This window comes from Hermetia illucens, chromosome 4 (genome assembly GCF_905115235.1).
Source record: "Hermetia illucens chromosome 4, iHerIll2.2.curated.20191125, whole genome shotgun sequence".
Classification (NCBI taxonomy): domain Eukaryota; kingdom Metazoa; phylum Arthropoda; class Insecta; order Diptera; family Stratiomyidae; genus Hermetia; species Hermetia illucens.
In genome coordinates, this window is record NC_051852.1 from 75,950,672 (window position 1) to 75,971,512 (window position 20,841).

Consider the following 20,841-nt stretch of genomic DNA (forward strand, 5'->3'; position numbering starts at 1 on the left):
ATATGTCGTCCCATAAACCTTCGTATATAACCCTGAACTCCGAAAGCGGATTAATGTCATTATCGTATTGTTGACGGCGACATTTCAAGGTCTTCATTCGACTTCCATCAAAGCTAATCCTCATTTAGCGTGTGTTTCTATCATATGCAAATATAGAAATCCTAACTCAAAGGTAAATCGATGATTAAAGAAAGCTTCTCTACCATTCTTCCTAAGGTAGCTGCACCTACCTGTAATCAATTTTGCTAGGCGATTCTTCAAAGTATGTGAGTGTGTTTATTACTATGTAGCTAATGAAAGGTTTTCTATGAATAGTAGATAATAAATAAAAGAAATTTTATTTCCTTTAACACATTTGGCATTTCATGATTAAAAAAATGTATCATAAATGTCACGGAAACCAATTACTTTTTCTTATTATTATTTGTTAACATGCCAATGAAAGCCAAAAAGTGAAGCAGGTCTCGTTCTAAGAACTTTTGCAACCGAAAAAATTTGAAGAAAATCACAGTGGTGTATCCCTTCGAAATCTAGGCCTCAAAATGCATCCGGTTCCGATATCTGCACAAATAGTATATTTCCATATTTTAGAAATTTACCCGGCAACTCCCCTTAAGTTCATCCTAGAAGTACAAAATTTGGTGTAAGGAATAGGGAGGCGCAATTTGGTCAAGTTTGAATCCAACTATTATTAACCAAGTTATAGAGAGTGAAATTTTTCCATTTTTTGTGAATTTCGTGCATTCTACAACGTGTATGACATATGAATGGAGGTCCCAAGGAAACATTTTGTTTCAGTTTTTAAATCATTTGTACATCAATATCAATTACTCCATATCTGTGACATATGTGCTAATGAAGTTTGCGGGTAGTGTCTAATTTAATCTAATTTGTACATCGAATCAGCGGTATTCAATATACGTACTATATATGTACATATGAAATAGGCAGTTTCTTTGTTTAGGGTGAGGATAATATCTATGGTTGTAATATGTACGTATGTTTTGTAGTTTGGAAAAATACCAAGGAATATGTTGGATTTGTAGCTATATACGGATAGAAAAACGTGCGTTGAGGTTTCTTACATAAGATGAACACAAAACCTTTATACTCGAAGCGCCCGGCTTCCAGGATCCCGACTTTTTTTTGCAAGTAACTAGCAAGTAGCTTTCATGAGCAATGTATTAAAAATTGCCTACATCTAGAGTAGTAATATGTATCATCTAACAAAAAGAATGGCGGCCTGCTTAACATTATGATATGTGATTCATCTGTCGTCTCCTGTAATGACCTTGCTTTAAAAAAGAGATACATTACAATCGAAAAGTACCGGGAATTTATAAATAAAACAAAAGCGACTTAAACTTTTAACAATTTTATTTTATTTCCTTCAAATTAACATCCACCTGTAGCAACAAACATGTACCAGCGTTTCACCCACTTGGCCATGCACCGCTGCTAGGCCGTCAAAGGGATGGCCTTTAGCTCTCTCGTCGCATTCTATTTCTTCGATTTCGGGTCGTCTTCGAAGCGCAACTCGGACATTTGTTGACTTGTCTCCATTTTGAACTTGTAGACCCACGTCTTATCACTAGTAATTATTTGTTTTATTAAGGTCCGCCTTTCGATGTTATTTTTGCAAGAAATTCAGGTCATTTGGGATGACTCGGGATACGATACGTCTCATACACAAAATTTCCACCACAATCTGCTAAGCGGCTTTGCCCGGTCACGCTGCTCCCAGGGTAAAAATGAGGCAGCGTCCGCTGAGTGGCCTCTGCCTTAGATGAAACCTTTAGTGAATTCTTGAGTGCTATATGAGGGGTTCGTGGACCAAAAAAGTGAGAGTAAGTTGCTTCGGCTTCGAAAAGTACTAACCAAGACCTTTCATTTGATGCCCCACATGACTATATTTGGTGAAAAAAAATTATCGAATTTTCATTAAATGCATTAGCAAAATCACTCTCTTGAAAATTTCAGGTTGCTGATCTCTATGTATCTTTTCCTAAGAAATTATTAAACTTATTACGATTATTCTTATTAATAAAATCGGCTTACTATCTGTCTGTCGGTTACATGCCACTTATTCGATGGAAATTTGGGAACTATTAACCCCCAAGCATGCAATGAATACTGTCACAGGTCCGGTTTAAAGAGGTGCCGCGGGCATGCAAAAGCCGGGTGTATTTTTTCGAATATAGCCATCTTGAATTTGAAATGAGACATTTCGCTTTGTATTTTCCAGGGCAGCTGTTAGTTTGTACTTTACCTGTAAAACGAGGAGAACGGAAATTAAAAACTGCTCACTTAAATTGAGGACCCATTCTCAGAAACTCTCCAACCAAAAAACCTCGAAATATCCATAATGCGCTTATATGACATCTAAGTCTCAAAATATCTGCCCGTTCCGATACCTGTATAAATCTTATAAATTTACTGAAAATCCCTTTTAGGTTCTTCCTATACAGGATGTCAACGTCAAGCGGTTGTGGTTTCCTGACTTTGATACTTCATTTTTTGAGAAAAAAAGGTATTTGAAAGGAGATAAGAAGATACATAGTAAACGAAAAAATGGAGAATGATAAAAAGTACTATTCAAGTATTGACCATCGGCGGCACTTTAACGGTCTACATATCTCACCCGATTCTATCTTGGTCAGGTTTGGATTTTCTTCTTATTCAACCTTTGCCCCGTACAGAAGGGGTGTCGACTCTCTTCATCGGTTGTGCCATTTTGCTCTGTCAAGGGCCTGAGCTGCATGCAGTTGTGGCGCGGCAGGATTCGTAGCATTCGAAATTTATTTCGAATGTTGCGAATGCGAACAAATAGATGGCGCGGAACTTTCCACTTTGTAGAGCTCGCCACGGGAGCGGAAGACTAGCGAGGAAAGTGTGCCATGAGTTAGGGGCAGAAAGAAACACATGAAGGGAGATCATTCTCTTCTGCCTCTAACGTTTGGATAGTCGGTTATCTCGCGGTGCAGTTTTTAATTAATTTAAACTCATTCATTAAAATTAATAAAGTCTAATTATTACATCTATCGAGTATTGATTGTAAAAACCTAGTCTATGCTCCGGCGTACCTAAAAATTGTAGTTTGCAAAAAATGGACTATTTTAGTTAAATTGGTGACCCCGAAGAGCACCGCAGCGCCAAACATCAGCACCGCAGTCCCAGACGCCAGCACCGCAGCGCCAGACGTCAGCATTACTGCAGCGGCCACTGCTATCAGGCAGAAGCCGAAGACTCCGCCACCATCGCTGCCGCCGCCGCCATCGCTGCCGCAGCCACCATCGTCTCCAGCATCGACGTCGCCGCCGCCTTCACCATCAACACCGCAGCCGTTGCCGCCAGCGCCGCCGCAGCCGTCGTCACCATCACCGCCGCAGCAGCGAATCAATGTTGTAATTTGTTTTAATTGAAAAATGCACTCGAGATGGGCTAAGTGCTCAGACTCAGTGGAAGAAGCGACCAAAATATCATCCAAATATACGAAACAGAAATCAAGGTTTCGCAGGACTGAGTGAATGAACCTTTGAAAGGTTTGCGCCGCATTGCACAATCCGAAAGTCATTCGGGTGAACTGGAAGAGTCCAAAGGGTGTACATATTGCCGTCTTTGGAATGTCTTCAGGAGCTACTGGGATTTGGTGATAAGCCTTGGTTAAGTCCAAGGTCGAAAAGATGCGGCAATTCGCGAGGTGATGCGCAAAGTCGTGGATGAGTGGAATTGGATATCGGTCAGGAACAGTCTGTGCATTTAGCCTTCTGTAATGCCCACATGGGCGCCATTCGCCGTTTGGCTTAGCGACCATATGCAGTGGGGAAGACCAACAGCTGTTTGAGGGCCTGCAGATACCCTGTTGAACGAGTTGTTCAAACTCTTTCCGTGCAATAGCCAGTTTCTGGGATGGTAGAGGACGCACCTTCGAGAAGATCGGGGAACCAGTAGTGATAATGTGGTGCTACACATTGTGCTTCACTGGTTTGGAGAGACTACACTCGGTAGTAATCTGGCTGAACTTTTGGAGAAGTGCCCGAACACGAGAGTCGGTAATGTCTTCTAAAAGAACGGAAAGATTATTGCCTGGGTGAGATATCATTTGTCCCGACGAATTAAGGTTGGTCGTGGGGTCTATAAGGGACTTATTTTGCAAGTCCACCAGCAACCCATAGTGACACAAGAAGTCTGCGCCTAATATGGGGAAGCTGACATCCGCCAGGATGAAACGTCCTACGCAAGCCAAGACTCACGTCCACTTGCCTATACCCGTATGTGTTTATGCGGGAGGAATTTGCTGCCGCCAGTTTGAGCGGTTGTGGGAAAAGTTGATGTTGCCGAGGTACGGGAAGAACCGAAACCTCCGCACCAGTATCGATGAGCCGTCACAGCCAGAGCGACTTGATCAGGTCATCGCCGATCTTGCTCCCACCCAATTGCCTCACTTCGCGAAGCAAGTGGCTAGGAGTTCGATCACCCAACGTTAAACCCGCCAGCAAGTGGTCTAATTTTGCCGACAGGCGCCTGATCAACTCGCTCTTGAGCTGCGTGTATGGTGTCGACTTCACTACATCGGACACCAGAAGAATCGACTCTTCATCCAAACCGACCACCGCATAGTTGAAGCGGGTCGCGTTCGATGTGATTCCGGACATTTGGAACTGCGCTTCCAAATGTATGAACCACAGCTCCGGGTTCCGCCGCCAAAATGGAGGAACACGCACGGCGAGGGCGGTCACTTGTGGGTCCGATGGGCCTGCCGCGTCTTTGTTGTCGATCGACATCTTGACTAATAAAAAGGAAACTTCTTTTCGACGAGAGTGTTAAAACGAAAACGCAGTGAAACTGTTCTAACTACACGGCAGGCCGAACCCACAAATTCACGCACATACAAAGAAATCAGCACTGAAGCGGACGCTTTTAAGCGCAGACCGAAACCACTTCCCAGAACTTCGCCCAGAGAGCGGACAACCTACGATGATCGGCACCTAAAACGCCTGAACGCCGTCTCTTGCAGCGGGTATACTATTTATTGATTTTTTTTTTTACAGTCGCGAGGCTTTCCAAGCGTATCAACCCAACGTTGCTTCGGCCGGCCTTTTGGTTGTTTAATACCGTACTCACAATTTTTCCACGATCGGTGTAACCCCATGTCGATTGTGAATATCCTCATTCATGCAAAAATATTGTTTTATTCAGATTCATTCTGAGACCGTGTTGCATGAGGCGATCATTCCAATTTTGAACAAGTTGCTCAGCTTTACTGTGAGACGCTAGGAAAACATATTCTGCATAAAGCAGTGGATAAGACGCTGGACATTGGATGCCCCGCCACAACATGCACAAGAAGAATAAGGAGGATTCATGAGAGGGTGCTTCCTTGATGAACTCCGACAGAGACACGGAGCGGGTTTGGTATACCCGCCACATTTCGAACTCTACTTTTCCGATCATGGTAGAGCAATTTATCCCAGCGCACTAGTTCTTCTGATACTATTGTCGTAGAGCATACCAGATGAGTTCATGTAACACACAGTTAAACGCATTCTCTAGATCCGGAAATGCAATGTAAACAGGGCGATGCTTCTCACGATGTTTCGCCATTATTCTTGACAAACGCGGCTTGATTGCCAGGTTCTCAAGAACTGCGAACTACTGACGCCAAATTATATTCGTTGAACGGGAGTGTCATTTTGAAATCTTGACTAAATGGATAATTTTTTTGAATAATTTTGCCCAAGGGGTTGTAATTCTTTCTCTCAAAAAGTATCAGAGTTAGAAGGCATTTTTGTCTTTAAATTACAATTCAATATATGTCATGACAATTTAATCACACCTGTACGTTCTCTCGGGTCCTGGCAATGTTTTTTAGAACTTCCACTGCTACACTTTAGGGCGATCTAGGCATCCATGTATGGCATAAACTGCAATGGAGTTGTCCTTTCTCAGTTTGCAGCTTCCGCCTTTTGATCAATACGTCTGCAGATATCTATCCCGTACACTGACAGAATTCGTCATTTGGTATTACCTATGACAAAAGTACCCCGATGACATGACGCAGACGTGAATTGATAATAGTTTGGGGCTTTCGAGTGTTGGTCGCTTTCATGTGCAACTGTTTACTGTGTGTTTAGATAATTGCATTTCTAAGTTTTGGACAGAACAAAGGCAGATCTAAAAAGCTATGCGTTTCTGCGATTAAAATGATCAGAAAAAACTAAAGCTTTTTTCTAAAGAGCGATTTATCTAATATGAATACCTTTTCCGTTATTTTTTATGATTTGAAATAATCTTATTCCTCCTTCTATGAGTCTTTCCTTAAGTCGGAAACCACGTTAGGTTTTCGAGTTTCAGAATGGAATTTTTTTTTCGATCGTTAACTTAGCTGTCTCAGAATACGCTGCAACAATTTCTAAGCGAAATTCGCGGTCGTTTAGATTTTATGAGGGTGCAACCAACCTATTACCGGGTTCAGGTTCAGGCTTGATCCCCCTCCCTTTTTTCATATTTCCAGGAATTCCAACACAAGAAGTAATAAACAGATCATTACGAAATTAGGAGAGATGATTCTTTAGAAAATTATCAAAAATATGAACCAACATTGGGAAGATGTATATATTTTTTTATTTTTTGCATAGTTAGTGAAATAAATGATGAAAATTGAAAGATTTTCACCTGCATTGAAGTTCATGTTCTGACAAAATAAATTAATAATGTAAAATTAAAACCGTTTTGGTCTCGGATAAAAAAGTCACTATATATCTTGCAGTTGGAGAGCTTTAGTTACGACGTTCAGCGGACAAATGCCACGTAATTTGGTTATTTTTTACTTAAAATATTCAAATTTCGCAATTTTAAAAAGCTTCATTCCTAAATTGTTTTTCCGCCAAAAAATGATCCAAATGTTTAAAAAAGTGGTAGTCGATTGGCGAAAGGTCCGTTGAATATGGTGGATGACGCAGAGTCTCATACTGCAATTTGTTTAACTTTTGAACCGTTGTTCTGGAAAAATGAGCTCACGCATTGTCGTGAAGGAGTATCACACCATCTCTGTTGACTAATCTCGGCCATTGAATACTGAATTTTGGGTGCATTTCTTCAAGTTGGGCACAGTATTTCTGTGCATTTATCGATTCTCCGGGGGCCAAAAAGGAATAGTGGATAACTCCAGCTTTAGACCACCAAACAGTCACCATTACCTTCTTCGAATGGAGGCTCGGTTTCGGCATATGCTTCGGTGGCTCATCAGCATCTAGTCATTGTGCTGATCGCGACGATTGTCGTGTAATATCCACTTTTCATCACATGTCACTATACTGTGCAAAAAGGGATCGCTTCTGTTGCAGGAGAGTAAAGAACTGCAAATTTCCTTTGGAAGGGCCATGTTTTGCTCTGTAAGGGCATGCGGAACCTATTTGTCGAGCTTTTTCACTTTTCCAAGTTGTTGCAAGTACCGGGAAACTGTCGAATAGTGTACGTCCAGTTTCTCTGCAATGTCCCTAACAGACTGACGTGTGTTGGATCCGACTAGCAAACGCAGCTCGTCGTTGTCAATCGATGATCCTGGATGTCTACGTGGCTCACTTTGAAGGCTTACGTCGCCTGACCATATATATATATATATAGGTTCTTGGCTCTTTTCCATCCTTTTTTTTTCCTTTTTATTCACTCTTTTCACAACGATGGTCGAATCTGAAATTACTCCTTGATTAAATGTAGGAGAATTTATACTTCATTATCCGACACTCCAACTGGTGGTAGTTTGATACAGGAAAATCGCAACTAACTTCACTTGATTGGCAAATCAGCCATTTCATGTGCAACAACCTAATAATCACATAAGATCATATTTTACTATGTTGAATACTGGTTTCAGTATATTGAACGTGTTGTTTGGATTTCAAATTCCAATCCACTATTCTATTTTTCAGTGACATTTCACGCGTGGAATAATGAACCCTTTCATAACAATCACAGTGTACCGGCATTATCATTACGATGATTTAATCCGTTCTCCGGCGACCTCTGCAACTTCTTCCCAAATATCTTTCCTTTCTCTTAGCATTCACGAATTCCTGCTCCGCCTTAAAATTTAACGTCCAATCCAATCATGATAACCGCCTCGGTCTAATTTTTTCCAACATTTTTCACTTTTGTTTCTTACCATAGCGCAGTAACTCCGTTTATCTTAAAATTGATGTCCACCACCCCTCTCTTGAAATCTACTTCCATATTAATCGATTTATCGCATAACCAATACATATAATTCGCACCCTTGTCGTTTTCCACTTGTTACGTGTTTTGGTCCCCCTGCTTCTAGGACAGAAATGAAGCGGCGTCTAATGAGTTGCCTCTGCCCTGGACGAAGTCGTTAGTCGTCTTGTTTTTGTAATACATAAGGTTCCAAACCTCAACTCCCGCAAAGCCGACTTCCTCGTCCTAAATAAGTTTCTTAGCACAGTGGATTGAACCGTTGCCCGTACTTTAAAATCTTACGTTCGTCCACTAAAACCTTAACTAGGAACGCTTACTCAAAATACCTACCGAATATTGAAGTTTCTTTTAAGCGGCCTGAATTTAAGCCCTTCTGGTCGTATGTTATTTTCAACTGCTCCGCCAGTGGCCAACATAAAATTCACGTCTTCCTCAATTCTGCATGTTAGCTTTTAATAGAACTAAATGGTGAAACCGGTCACGACGAGCCGACCCCGCTTGTGAACGACGCAAAGGCTGAAGAAGAAGAAGGCGAGTTGATAATAATATATTTCAATATTTTGCGGATTTAGACCCATCTCTCCGCACTTTAACCTCTCTTTCATCTCTTGCAGCATGATATTTTATTATTCTTTTCGCTTCTTACTCTAGTTAGGGCAAATACGCTTCTTTAAAAAAAAAACAAGTCGGGAAACCGGAAGCTTGACGCTTCAGGTATAAAAGGTTTTGTGTTTCCCTATGTGAGAAGTATAACGTAGTTTTCCATTGGCCTATAGCATTGACTCGAGATATTGAGATCGCTTAGTTCTGGACAGGTTACTGCCATTGCCAGAACTCAGCGAGATAAATATGTCGAGCCAATGCTATCTGCCAAGGGAGAATTGCGTAATGAAATTGTTTCACGGATTAATGCAACCTGGATGAAGTGGCATTCCCCAACTAGTGTGCTTTGTGATCGACGTATCAGCGCACGTCCCAAATCTAAAATTTACTGCAATGTCGTCCTTCTGCCGCTCTCTATAGTTCTGAGTGTTGGCCGACTATAAAGGACAATGAACGGCGTCTTGCGGTAATGGGGACGAAGATGTTGCATTGCACTGGTGGCGTGACACGTTTTGATTACGTCTGAAATGAGAATATCCGCGATCGATATGGGTTTGCATTGATCGTGGAAAAACTGCAAGAGAGGCGTTTTCGATGGTGTGGTCACGTAATTCACGCTAACGAGAATTCAACAATCAGTATTGGTCAGAACATCGAAAGCAATGGTAAGCAACCAAAAAGCCGGCCAAAAAAAATGGTGGCTTGATACGCTGGATAGGGATTTAAAGGTCTCGCGATTACATCCTGATCAGGCATTTGATAAAATAAAATGACGAAACCGATCATCACGAGCCGACCCCGCTAATGAACTGAAGGCCGAAGAAAAAGAAAAAGATGTGAGGAGCGACGAGTGCACGACAGCTCCGTGTAATATAGCTAAAAATTCCATTGCCCTCTATTTTCTAGAAAGCGATTTAAATAAATCATTTGATGGAAAGCCCTATGTTGATAATGGTCAACCTCACACGCTTCACGCTCTCAGTTTAATATTATTAGCGAATGAAAACTATTTAACTAACATCAAATATTAAAAAGGTCTAGGGAGAATTAGATTCTTCTTGAATGGAAGTTTAATATTTCACGCGAATGTCAATTATTCCAGGCAATTATGACGTCAGCATCTGATTTGTATGGCTTTGGAAGCGGTAAATTCGCGCGAAATTGCTAAGTTTGAACTACTATAATTTTGGCGTTAATTGCCAGATTTCCACGAAATTTAGCGCGTATATACGAAATATTGTCCTCTATGCTAGTACAAAATTCGGAAGTCCTAGGATGAATTTAAGGGGGGTTTTTAGTAAATTTCTAAAAGGTGGTAATATACTATTAGTAAGTTTATTTGAGCAGATACCGGGATGGGACATATTTTGAGGCCTAGATTTCATCTAGGCGCACCACCCTGATTTTTTTCGGATTTTAAGGTTGGGTAGTTTCCGAAAATGAGTCCTGTCTCACTTCAATTGCATACATTTTGACTCCTTACTCACGGACTTTGCAATTTATGCCAAAACTAATACCAATTTCGGAAAGTACCAATCGAGGCCTTTCATTTGACACCCTACACAACTATATTCAGTGAAAAAAGTTTTTGAATTCCCCCTTTGCATGTATGGGGAGCCCCCCTTTAAACCCCACCTAAATTTATGCCACTCACTGTATGCGTGGGATTTCATAGCTCCCATCTGTCCACCAAATTTCGTTTGGATCGGTTTAGCCGTTTTGGAGAAAAATGCGTGTGACAGACAGACATTGAATCGATTTTAATAAGGTTTTGTTTTACACAAAACCTTAATAACAGACAAACAAACAAGTCGGGAAACTGGAAGCTTGACCCTTCAGATATAAAAAATTTTGTGTTTCCCTATGTGAGGAGCATAACGTAGTTCTCCATTGGCTTACAGCATTGACCGGAGATATTGAAATCGTTCAGTTCTGGGCAGTTTACTGTCATTGCCAGAACTGAGCGATTTAAGTAACTCGAAGGGCAGGTTCCTGCTATTGCCAGAATTCAGCGATTTAAAAATCTCGAGCCAACGCTATCAGCCAATGGAGAACTGCGTAATGAAATTGTTTCACGCATTAATGCAACCTGGATGAAGTGGCATTCTCCAACTGGTGTTCTTTGTGATCGACGTATCAGCGCACGTCCCAAATCTAAAATTTACTGCAATGTCGTCCGTCTGCCGCTCTCTATAGTTCTGAGTGTTGGCCGACTATAAAGGGTAATGAACGGCGTCTTGCGGTAATGGGGACGAAGATGTGGCATTGCACTGGTGGCGTGGCACGTTTTGATCTAAAATGAAAATATCCGCGATCGATATGGGTTTGCATCGATCGTGGAAAAACTGCAAGAGAGGCGTTTTCGATGGTGTGGTCACGTAATTCACGCTAACGAGAATTCAACAACCAGTATTGATCAGAACATCGAAAGCAATGGTAAGCAACCAAAAAGCCGGCCTAAACAATGGTGGCTTGATACGCTGGATGGGGATTTAAAGGTCTCGCGATTACATCCTGATCAGGCCTTTGATAAAATAAAATGACGAAACCGATCATCACGAGCCGACCCCCTTGTGAACTGAAGGCTGAAGAAAAAGAAAAAGATATGAGGAGCGACGAATGCACGACAGCTTCGTGTAATATAGCTAAAAATTCCGTTGCCCTCTATTTTCTAGAAAGCGATTTAAATAAATCATTTGATGGAAAGCCCTATGTTGATAATGGTCAACCTCACACGCTTCACGCTCTCAGTTTAATATTATTAGCGAATGAAAACTATTTAACTAACATCAAATATTAAAAAGGTCTAGGGAGAATTAGATTCTTCTTGAATGGAAGTTTAATATTTCACTCGAATTTCAATTATTCTCGTTAATTATGACGTCAGCATCTTATTTGTATGGCTTAGAATGCTGTTAATTAGCACGAAATTGATAAGTTTGAACTGCTATAACTTTCCCACTAATAGTTGGATTTTCATGGCATGCGTATGCACGAGGCTGTCCTCTATGTCGGTGCAAAATTTAGTACACTTAGGATGAACTTAAGGGGAGTTTTTTAGTCTATTTCTAAAAGTTGATAATATACTATTAGTAAATTTTTTGAGCAGATACCGGAATGGGACATCTCTCGAAGATTAGATTTCACATAAGTGTTTTACACAAAACCTTAAAAAGGGCTGCAGATAAATAGATTCTTCATAAATGTGACTTTAATATTCCACGCGAATGTCAATTATTCCGGGTAATTATGACGTCAGCATCTGATTTGCAGGGCTTTGGAAGCAGTAAACTCGCTCGAAATTGCTAAGTTTGAACTGCTATAACTTTGGCCTTAATTGTCTGATTTCCATGAAATTTAGCAAGTATATACGAAATATTGTCCCCTATGCTGGTGCAAAATTCGGAAGTCCTAGGATGAATTTAAGGGGGGTTTTTCAGTAAATTTCTAAAAAGTAGTAATATACTATTAGTAAGTTTATTTGAGCAGATATCGGAATGGGACATATTTTGAGGCCTAGATTTAATCTAGGCGCACCACCCTGATTTTTTTCGGATTTTAGGTTGGGTAGTTTCCGAAAATGAGTCCTGTCTCACTTCAAGTGCGTACATTTTGACTCCTTACTCACGCACTTTGCAATTTATGCCAAAACTAATGTCAGTTGCGGAAAGTACAAATCGATACCTTTCATTTAATACCTTACACAACTATATCCGGTGAAAAAAATTTTTGAATGCCCCCTTTGCATGTATTTGGAGTCCCCCTTTAAACTCCACCTAAATTTATGCCACTCACTGTATGCGTGGGATTTCATAGTTTCCATCTGTCCACCAAATTTCGTTTGGATCGGCTTAGCCGTTTTGGAGAAAAATGCGTGTGGCAGACAGACAGACAGACATTGAATCGATTTGAATAAGGTTTTGTTTTACACAAAACCTTAAAAACAAACTAAATTACAAACAAGGTCGGATTGGCCAAACAAATGTAGTAGCCACCAATTTGAAACAAGTTAAGATCATTTTTTTAGTTAATCATGAATTTAAGATAAATCATGTCAAGATGTAAGTCACTATGAGAAAATAAACTTACAAAGTACATAAGAAAACACAAGACCTTTCATACCTGAAGAACACCCCGAATTGTGTTCTGTTCCATTCTATACACGCAATTACAACTTAATAATGTAATGCAAATAATGCTGATATCATATCTGACTACTGGGAGCGATGACATTAATTAATCGCCATTTCGTTCATTTGCAATGCTGCTGCATACCATAACAAAGTGGTTTTGATAGATTTATTGATGCCAATCCCAATAAGATTTCACCCTATCTTAATTGGGACATTTATTTTGGAATTGCCCTGCAACGTTTCTATTCCAGGAAAGCTTGTTAGATAATGCTCAAATGGAACGAGGGAAAGGTATCAATACATTGAATTTTAATCTAATCATATTTCGTGGTATTTATCAAATTAGTTACCTACTTTTGCTAATAAAGTAAATACAGTTTATTAAAAAACAATTACGGATTATAATTAAGACAGGTTTTTTTAAATATTTTTTTTATTTGCTGATAATACTGAATTTTGTTGTATTTCAGCTGCCATTAGATGTATAATTCAGTTTCATCCGTCCTTGATAATTAGTTAGTATTTACGATCGTAATTTTCCCCTTATTTCTCCGCATGCTCTGTTGGAAATACCGATCAAGTTCGTTCGAGTGGGACGAGCGCTTTTTACAAAATTTTGGTGTTTTATGATGCTTTGCAGAATTTTTTTTACATTTGATAGATTAGACAATCAATATTTCTCTACTATGGAACATAACTGGCTTTCCACCCCTGCCTGCCTTTCCGGAGACATTGCTTATCTCCTTATATCTACTAGCAGCTCTGCTGCCGAAGGTGCTTGTCACATCAAAGGATTTTGCACCCGTTTATTCTGCACCTTTTTGATGTTTAGTGAAAGAATACGCTTCCAGACGTTTTTAAGGCTAAGCATTCATCTCTTTTTCGCCGAGCGGCAACAAGATTCCATAAGATATTGGTATAAGCATTTATAGCCTAGTATACTACCCTATTTTTTAAACAAATTCTTATTTGAGTTCCAGAAAAGGTACTTCGAGTTTTGTTGTTGTCGCTTTGCCTAACAAGGAATTTTTTTTATTTGACCATTTTACAGGAAAGGGGCTTTGTAGAAAATCCAAAATAGTATCAGCGCAGCTAAGATGTCTCCTTGTTTGTCTGTCAAATTATTTTATGCCTCCCGAATTGTCATTTTAACTCATGGTATAAAGGTACAGGTTATTAACGCTTTTCGTTCTTATTTCTTCTGTAAAACGTTTTATTGGTTTCATGAGCCCATCCATCCAACAACCATATACACGCCTTATCATGTAGAATTCTTGACCCAATTGGGACCGGTTTTCTTGGCCAGAATAATCTTCCCCAGACGCAGTTCATAGCCGGGGAAATCATCTGCCTTTGCTCCGTTCGGAACCGGGGTGAGGCTCGTCTTGATCGGTTTCGTAATTTTGCTCGGCCATAAGCTTGATCTGGATGCAGTCACGAGGCTTTCAATCGTTGGAAGCGATTGTTGTTTCGGCCGGCCTTTTGGTAGTTTCCCATCGAATTCGATGTTCAAATCAGCAAATGAGTTCTCTTCAGAGCGAAGTTCATGTTCAATAATATCGAGAACGCCTCTCTCGCAATTTTTCCACTATCGATGCAACTTCATGTGGATCTTTTATTTTTTGTTTTTTTTTTGGGGCAGGGTAGGTGAATGCATTTACGCACACAGTGTTGGATTCCCGGTTCGGTACGTCGTCGGACTACCAACTAAACACCTCCCCATCGTCAAAGAGCTAGCCTGGAACCGTTTGTCACATTACTTCGGGCTAGTCCCCGAACTCTCCTGCCTTGCGGAGCCTTCAAATCAGGGAATTCCTTGCACCAACGGGAGGTGTCAGTTCAAGGAACCCCCTGCCATCCGGCTCCTCCACCGGTCGAACACTATCTTCTTAGCAACGAGAAGGGCCTGAACGTAATGGGCAACACAGCCCCATCTGTCAGCACTCCTCAGCATCTCTTCGACAATGTTGTCTGGAGAAAGATCCTCTGTGTTTAAGTAGAGCTGCTAGCGAACCCTATTCCACCTTCCACAAGAAAAAAAGTGTGGTGGGCGTCGTTCACAACTCCATTGCAAAACACACAATCCAGAGATCGCGCCTTTCCAATCTTGTGCAGGTAAGACTGACTGACTGACACTTAAAAATTGGGTAAGGAAATAGTCAGTTCCACCATGCTTCCGATTCAGCCACGCAACTAAGTTGCCAATGAGCCGCGTAGTCCATCTACCTCTAGTTTCATTTTGCCACGAGAGCTACCACTCGTCTAGAGTGCGTTGCCGTTCTTCGCGAGCAACCACCTCCCTTGGCTCATCTCCCTTGCGCTTGTATATAGCTTGACGCTCCTTAAAAGAAGGGCAACGGGGATCACTCCCGCGATCACCATCACGGCCGGTTCAGAGACAGTGCGGTACGCAGGCGCCACCCGAAAAGCTCCTCGTCTCTGTACTTGCGCGAGACGTTTACGATATACCTCCTTGTTAAGAGCGCCAGCCCATACCTCTGCGCCCTAGAGCAGGACAGACTGCGTTGAACTCATCAGGAGATGTCGCCTGCTAGACGTAGGACCCCCAATGTTTGCCATTAACCTACTTAACGCCGAAACTCCATCTGCAGCCTTGTTCGCTGCTGCTTTGATTTGCTCAAAAAAGCTCATGTTTGAGTGAAGAGTCAAGCCGAGGTACTTTACCGCTGATTTTGTTTAGATTATCGACTCGCCGAATGATATGGGACGGAGGATCGGAATTCTCTATTTAGTCAGGATACTTCACTTTTTCCAGTGCAAGGTTGAAACCATGAGTAGTCATCCATCCGCTTACCCGTCGCATCAATATGCCGACTGTGCTTTGCGCCTGTTCGACAGTGCGTCCAGCAACAAGCGCTGCGACATCATCTGCTTAGCCGACCAGGCGCGACTCTTGTAGCATGTCGAGTTTAATTAGACTGTCATAGGTAGGGTTCCAAAGGTCCGACCCTAGGATGGATCCCTGTGGTACCCAACGTGACCTCCATCCTCCTTTGACCCTCTAGTGTTTCATAGAGCAAGGAGCGGTTCCTCAGATAGTCTCTCAATATCCGTAAGAGATAGTTCGACACATTGAAAGTATTGTCTCGTGCGCCTAGAATGTCTTTCCATCTGACGGAATTAAAGGCGTTTCTGACGTGAAGTGTTACGAGGAGCACCACCCGTCGAGTTCGGCGTCAATGTGCCTCTGCTCGTCGAATGGCATCCACGACTTGCATGAGAGCATCAATTGTGGATCTCCCTGCTCTAAAACCAAACTGCCGGGGAGATAAATCTCAGGCAAGCGTTGAATGCGTCGCGCAGTAGGTGTGGCCGGTGTTGCAATACCAGTTTGTATACCTCTGCTGGAATACCATCGGGTCCTGGCGCCTTCTTGCTTTTCGTAGGGAGGACTGCCCGTTCCAACTCTTTTATAGAGAAAAGTGGACAGTCCTCTGCGCTCTCCGCACCGACGTCATCATCCCGTACGGAGTGCGCGGGGAATAGTGTCCGTACAATGAGGTACATTTGTTCGGTCTTGAGTGAACAGGGTTCCGCAGTGCCAAAATTTTTCGGGTTAACAGTTTGTAACCGAGTCCCCATTAACTTCGTCCACCAGATCCTACCAGCAGCGAGCTTGTTCTTGTTTATTGCGCTGCAGAGTCTACTTTTGTCTGATTTGTACTCCGTCATTATGGTACATGCCTCCTGCTAGCCACTTACACGTTGTGTTAAGCGGCGGAGCCTGTGACATTCCTTTCGGAGCTCTGCAATTTCCACCGCCTACCAATATATAGAAGGTTTGCCACGTCTCGATGCCCTCCTGGGCGTTCATAACTGAATTTACGACAATGTCGGCTGCAGTGCCACCGCCCCCAGGAGTACTCACCAGCGTGGCCCAACCTGTTCGAATAGTTTCGACAAACTTCCTTGTATTCACTTTCGCAACATTCCAAGTTCGCCTTGGTAGCGCACACCGAGAGTTTGTGTCCACCACTTCGAAGGTAATGTATTGATGGCCGCTTGACAAGATGTCTTCCAGAACTCGCCACCCGTCCACCAGCGACACCAGTTATTCCGATGCGAAGGTTACGTCTGGAATTCTTCCCTCGCATCCTGGGTGCCGGGTGGATCCCGTGTTTAGAACTACCAGTCCTGTTCTCGCCGGCATTTCCAGAATTCGTTTCCCTCTGGAGTCTAAGTGAGGCATGCCCCATTCAAGTGGCGTGGCATTGAAGTCAACCCCGACCAGGATCAACCCATCTGTGCCTAAGATAGCGTCCTCCAAAGCATCAAACCTGCGTTGAAAGCCCGTCGTCCCATTCGGTGTAAGATAGACACTGAAAAAAGTTTTTCCAGAACACCGAATCCAGACAAAGTCGTCCCCTCGGCATTAGGTGAGAACCTTAAAGAGAGTGCCGTCCCGAGCCCATATGGCAGCGGCGCCTTATATGCCAGGGTGGCATGAAACTGGGTGGTAATGCTCACTGATGAGTACTAAATCAGCTATGGTCTCCGTAGCGAACTGCGCTATCTATTCGTGAGCGGTTGTACTCCGGCGCATATTGATTTGTAGGATGTGAATCATGTTGACCGTGCCCTAGCTCTTTCCAATTCTGCTCTGAAGATTGGATACTGCCCTGAGCCCGCAGTGGGCACAACGTTCTCATCAGACGTGCCACGATCCCTGCATAGGATGCAGCTTTTCTTTTCGTTGCAGGTGTTCGCTTTATGGCCTGGCTGACCGCATTTACGGCATGTTGTCAGGTCCCTGTCAGGTTGCAGATGTGTGCCCATAATCCAAACATCTGTAACATTTGGTTGGGGCTGTCCAGATTCGTATCTTACACACTACTCAACCAATTCTTATTTTCCCGCTGTTTAGAAGCTTCCTTGCGTATTGCTAGGTAACTTCCACCACAGCGAGCTTTTGGCCTCGGGAGGTCACAGAAGTGATACCAATCGGGACATTGATTACCTCCGGGCGTTCGCGTTTGATGGCCTCTTCTACCACGTTCTTTTCTGTGAGACAGTCTCGGATTTCCAAAGAATATGTGGGTTCCAGGCTGGAAACCAAAGCTTTCTCTCCCAGAAGCCCCTTGACTGTTTCACAGAACGTAAATTTATTTGTTGTCCTCGGGCTTAGTTCAACTAGGATTATACCATCATTTATTTTACGAATGGAAGATACTTCTGCTCCGCTATCTTCGGGTTTGATCTTGTAATGGATTTCACTGAGGACTTCCGCAAAGTAGAGCTGGCGGTCTAGTCCTCCTGCGTTTCCTCACATTTTCTTTCAGTGTTACGTCCTTCGTGTCCGCCTTAATTTTAAGCAGAGGTTTTTCTAATAACGCCCACTGGAAAGTACCTGAGAGAAGTCTCCCTCAGATGTACCCTCCTCCGTTCGTTTTTTGCCCAATTCGCTCTGCAAAGGGGCCCGGTAATATTATCTAACTTTAAAAGATCATGAGATTGTGCATTAGTTAACAGGTGGAATCATGATGATATTTGATTTTAGCCTTTTCTCCTATCTGACATCTAATAATTCCTGAATTCCATCCAACAATACACGAAGAAACCATCAGCATGTTTTAAATATTCATTTATAAATGATCATTTTCATTCCTTTTTTAAATTTTTATCTCAAAACCCTCTCACCGAAATCCCAAAACTGTGAAGATAAACATGTCAGAAACGGTACACTACAGGACTATTGTGCACTCTAGGAGGCAAGATGGTCAGCATTGTGTTCGCCCATGATTACTACCCTGATTTAACTTAGGTACTCATCCGACATCCAGTGATGATATAAATCCCTGTCACTAATGGAATTTTACCCGCGACCTTCCACTGCAAGAATCTACCGTTCTAACCACTAAACCATCCCGACATGGCATGGACCGCAATAACTTTATATAGCTACCACTTTTTACATACTTATAATTTAAGTCTATGGTATTCTGACTTTTTAAAACCACTTTAAAGTAGTTTTAAAATTTAACTTACAGTCAACACCTATAAAAAGTGCATGATAACCAAATTAAAAATCTTTGGGATCCACTAGACCCCTACTGTATCTTAAAGGTTAACTATTATTCAATTACGTAAATTGTAAAATGTATATTTTCAGATATGAAATTTATCTGCTCCCTAATCACGTCATTGTTTCTAAACGATCTCAATGTTTAATATATTGCCAGTGTAATTACCAACCGCGAAATTCATATAAAACAATAAAGGAGATCCTCGATTTTTAGGGTTTAATGGTGTCAAGGGAAGGTGTTAGCTCCAAAGGCCTCGCTCTTTGAATCTTTCTTTGTACGGTATGGTCCCACACATCAGATTGAAAAACACCCGAAAACTCTGGTAGTAATGTAAGTGGGAGTGAAATGTAAAAAAGAACCCCCGACATGCCCAAGGCTGTTCAGTACAGAGACGTGTAAGTGTGCGCCGACATGTGCTCTCGTCGTTTATTTAGGCAAACTCGGGTGGTCATTTGGCCAGCTTGCAATCTACTAAGTCATTATACACCAGTAAATATTCCATATTTTACTTATATAATATACAAATATTTTATGTCAAATCATCTTTTAACTTTACGGCAACAGTTAACTCAAGATCAGAATTTGGGCGACAAATTGCAAAAATATTAACGGATGGAATCAAATAATTCCCGAAGAGTCCGGATATTATGTCATGTTTATTATGTCACGTTTAAAAATGGAAAATTATATAAGCTTGTGATTAAATTGAAGGATTAATCATCTCGAATACATATCCGATCCGAGCTGTGCTAAATTCAACTTCCTTACTATGGAATTCATATCTTAATGTCGTCGGAATGAACTGAAAAGGGCGAGATAAACTAACGGTTTTTCAGCAGCCAATGGTAAATACACGTTCACATGGCCTTTATTTAAATTCCAAATCCCCCACGCGACCTTGCCGAATATGCTCGACGACGATTAAAACCATTTTTCGGGAAGATGCATAATGATTTTCTCCAAGATTTAATCATTTTGGACTGAAAACAATACTAACTTGAGCTAACTTTAAAGTAAACGCTGCAAAATTAGCTCCTCCAGCAAGTTGACTATATAATCGGCTTTTTAACCCGAAGGGTTTGGAAGGTTTCAGATTCATCTTTGCATCATCGTTCTGTTATCAGAAATTTTGTAAAGTTGAGATGGTGGGACTGTGGAGAGTATTGTATTATTGTATGCGATTTTGTAGTCTGGAAAGTCAAGTGGTAGCAGACACGGTGTCGAAGTGGTGATGACAGTTACAGCAAGCCAATGCGCTTGTGAGCCAGGGTTAAAGAATATCAAAATTGTGTAGTGTTGCCTACCAACAGACATTTCCAATATAGAGTAGAAGAATGCTGAGCAACTATATAGGTCATGGCCTTGGGGACCCATCGTGATCGTCAGTGAACTTAGGAGCTGGCTTCTGAATGTACGGAAAACAAAACTGTTAACATCGACCTCGTAAGAGAGGAGGACATTGCACTGGACAAAGTGGTTCCATATCTTCCATCAGGGTTTGAACAAAATTCTTTTCTGTTCCCAGCTTTGTATACTTCGTTGTGAAGGAAAACGTTCTCCTGGTAGTCGCAGTTGTAATCCATATAATAGGCTGGCTTATTTCCAAGTTTGTCTTAATTCCATGGTGAACGAATTATAGGCATGAATGTTAGCAAAACTGCGGTTCAACAGGAATCCCTGTGACACATGGTGGAGCCGTTCCATTGCCTATGAAGTTATTGGACCATCAAACCGGCTACTGCTGTTGCTTTCAAATGGATTATATCTCTAAATCGATTCAATTCTCTTAATAGGTGCGACGCAAATTGTTTCCCCTGGTCAGTAGGCATTGTTAATGGCGTTCCAAA

The 20,841-nt window shown here is 41.8% G+C and overlaps 1 protein-coding gene and 1 long non-coding RNA gene across 2 annotated transcripts in view; one reads left to right on the forward strand and one right to left on the reverse strand.

The window, feature by feature from the left end:
• The window catches only part of LOC119655257 (nuclear pore complex protein DDB_G0274915), a 300,753-nt gene that overhangs the window by 232,583 nt on the left and 47,329 nt on the right, over positions 1-20,841 (forward strand). The window lies entirely within an intron of this gene.
• Positions 1,932-20,143, reverse strand: LOC119655259. Its single transcript, XR_005249892.1, has 3 exons — positions 19,992-20,143; positions 2,059-2,269; positions 1,932-2,005 (listed from the first exon to the last, which is right to left on the reverse strand). It is a non-coding gene; the product is annotated as an uncharacterized LOC119655259 (long non-coding RNA).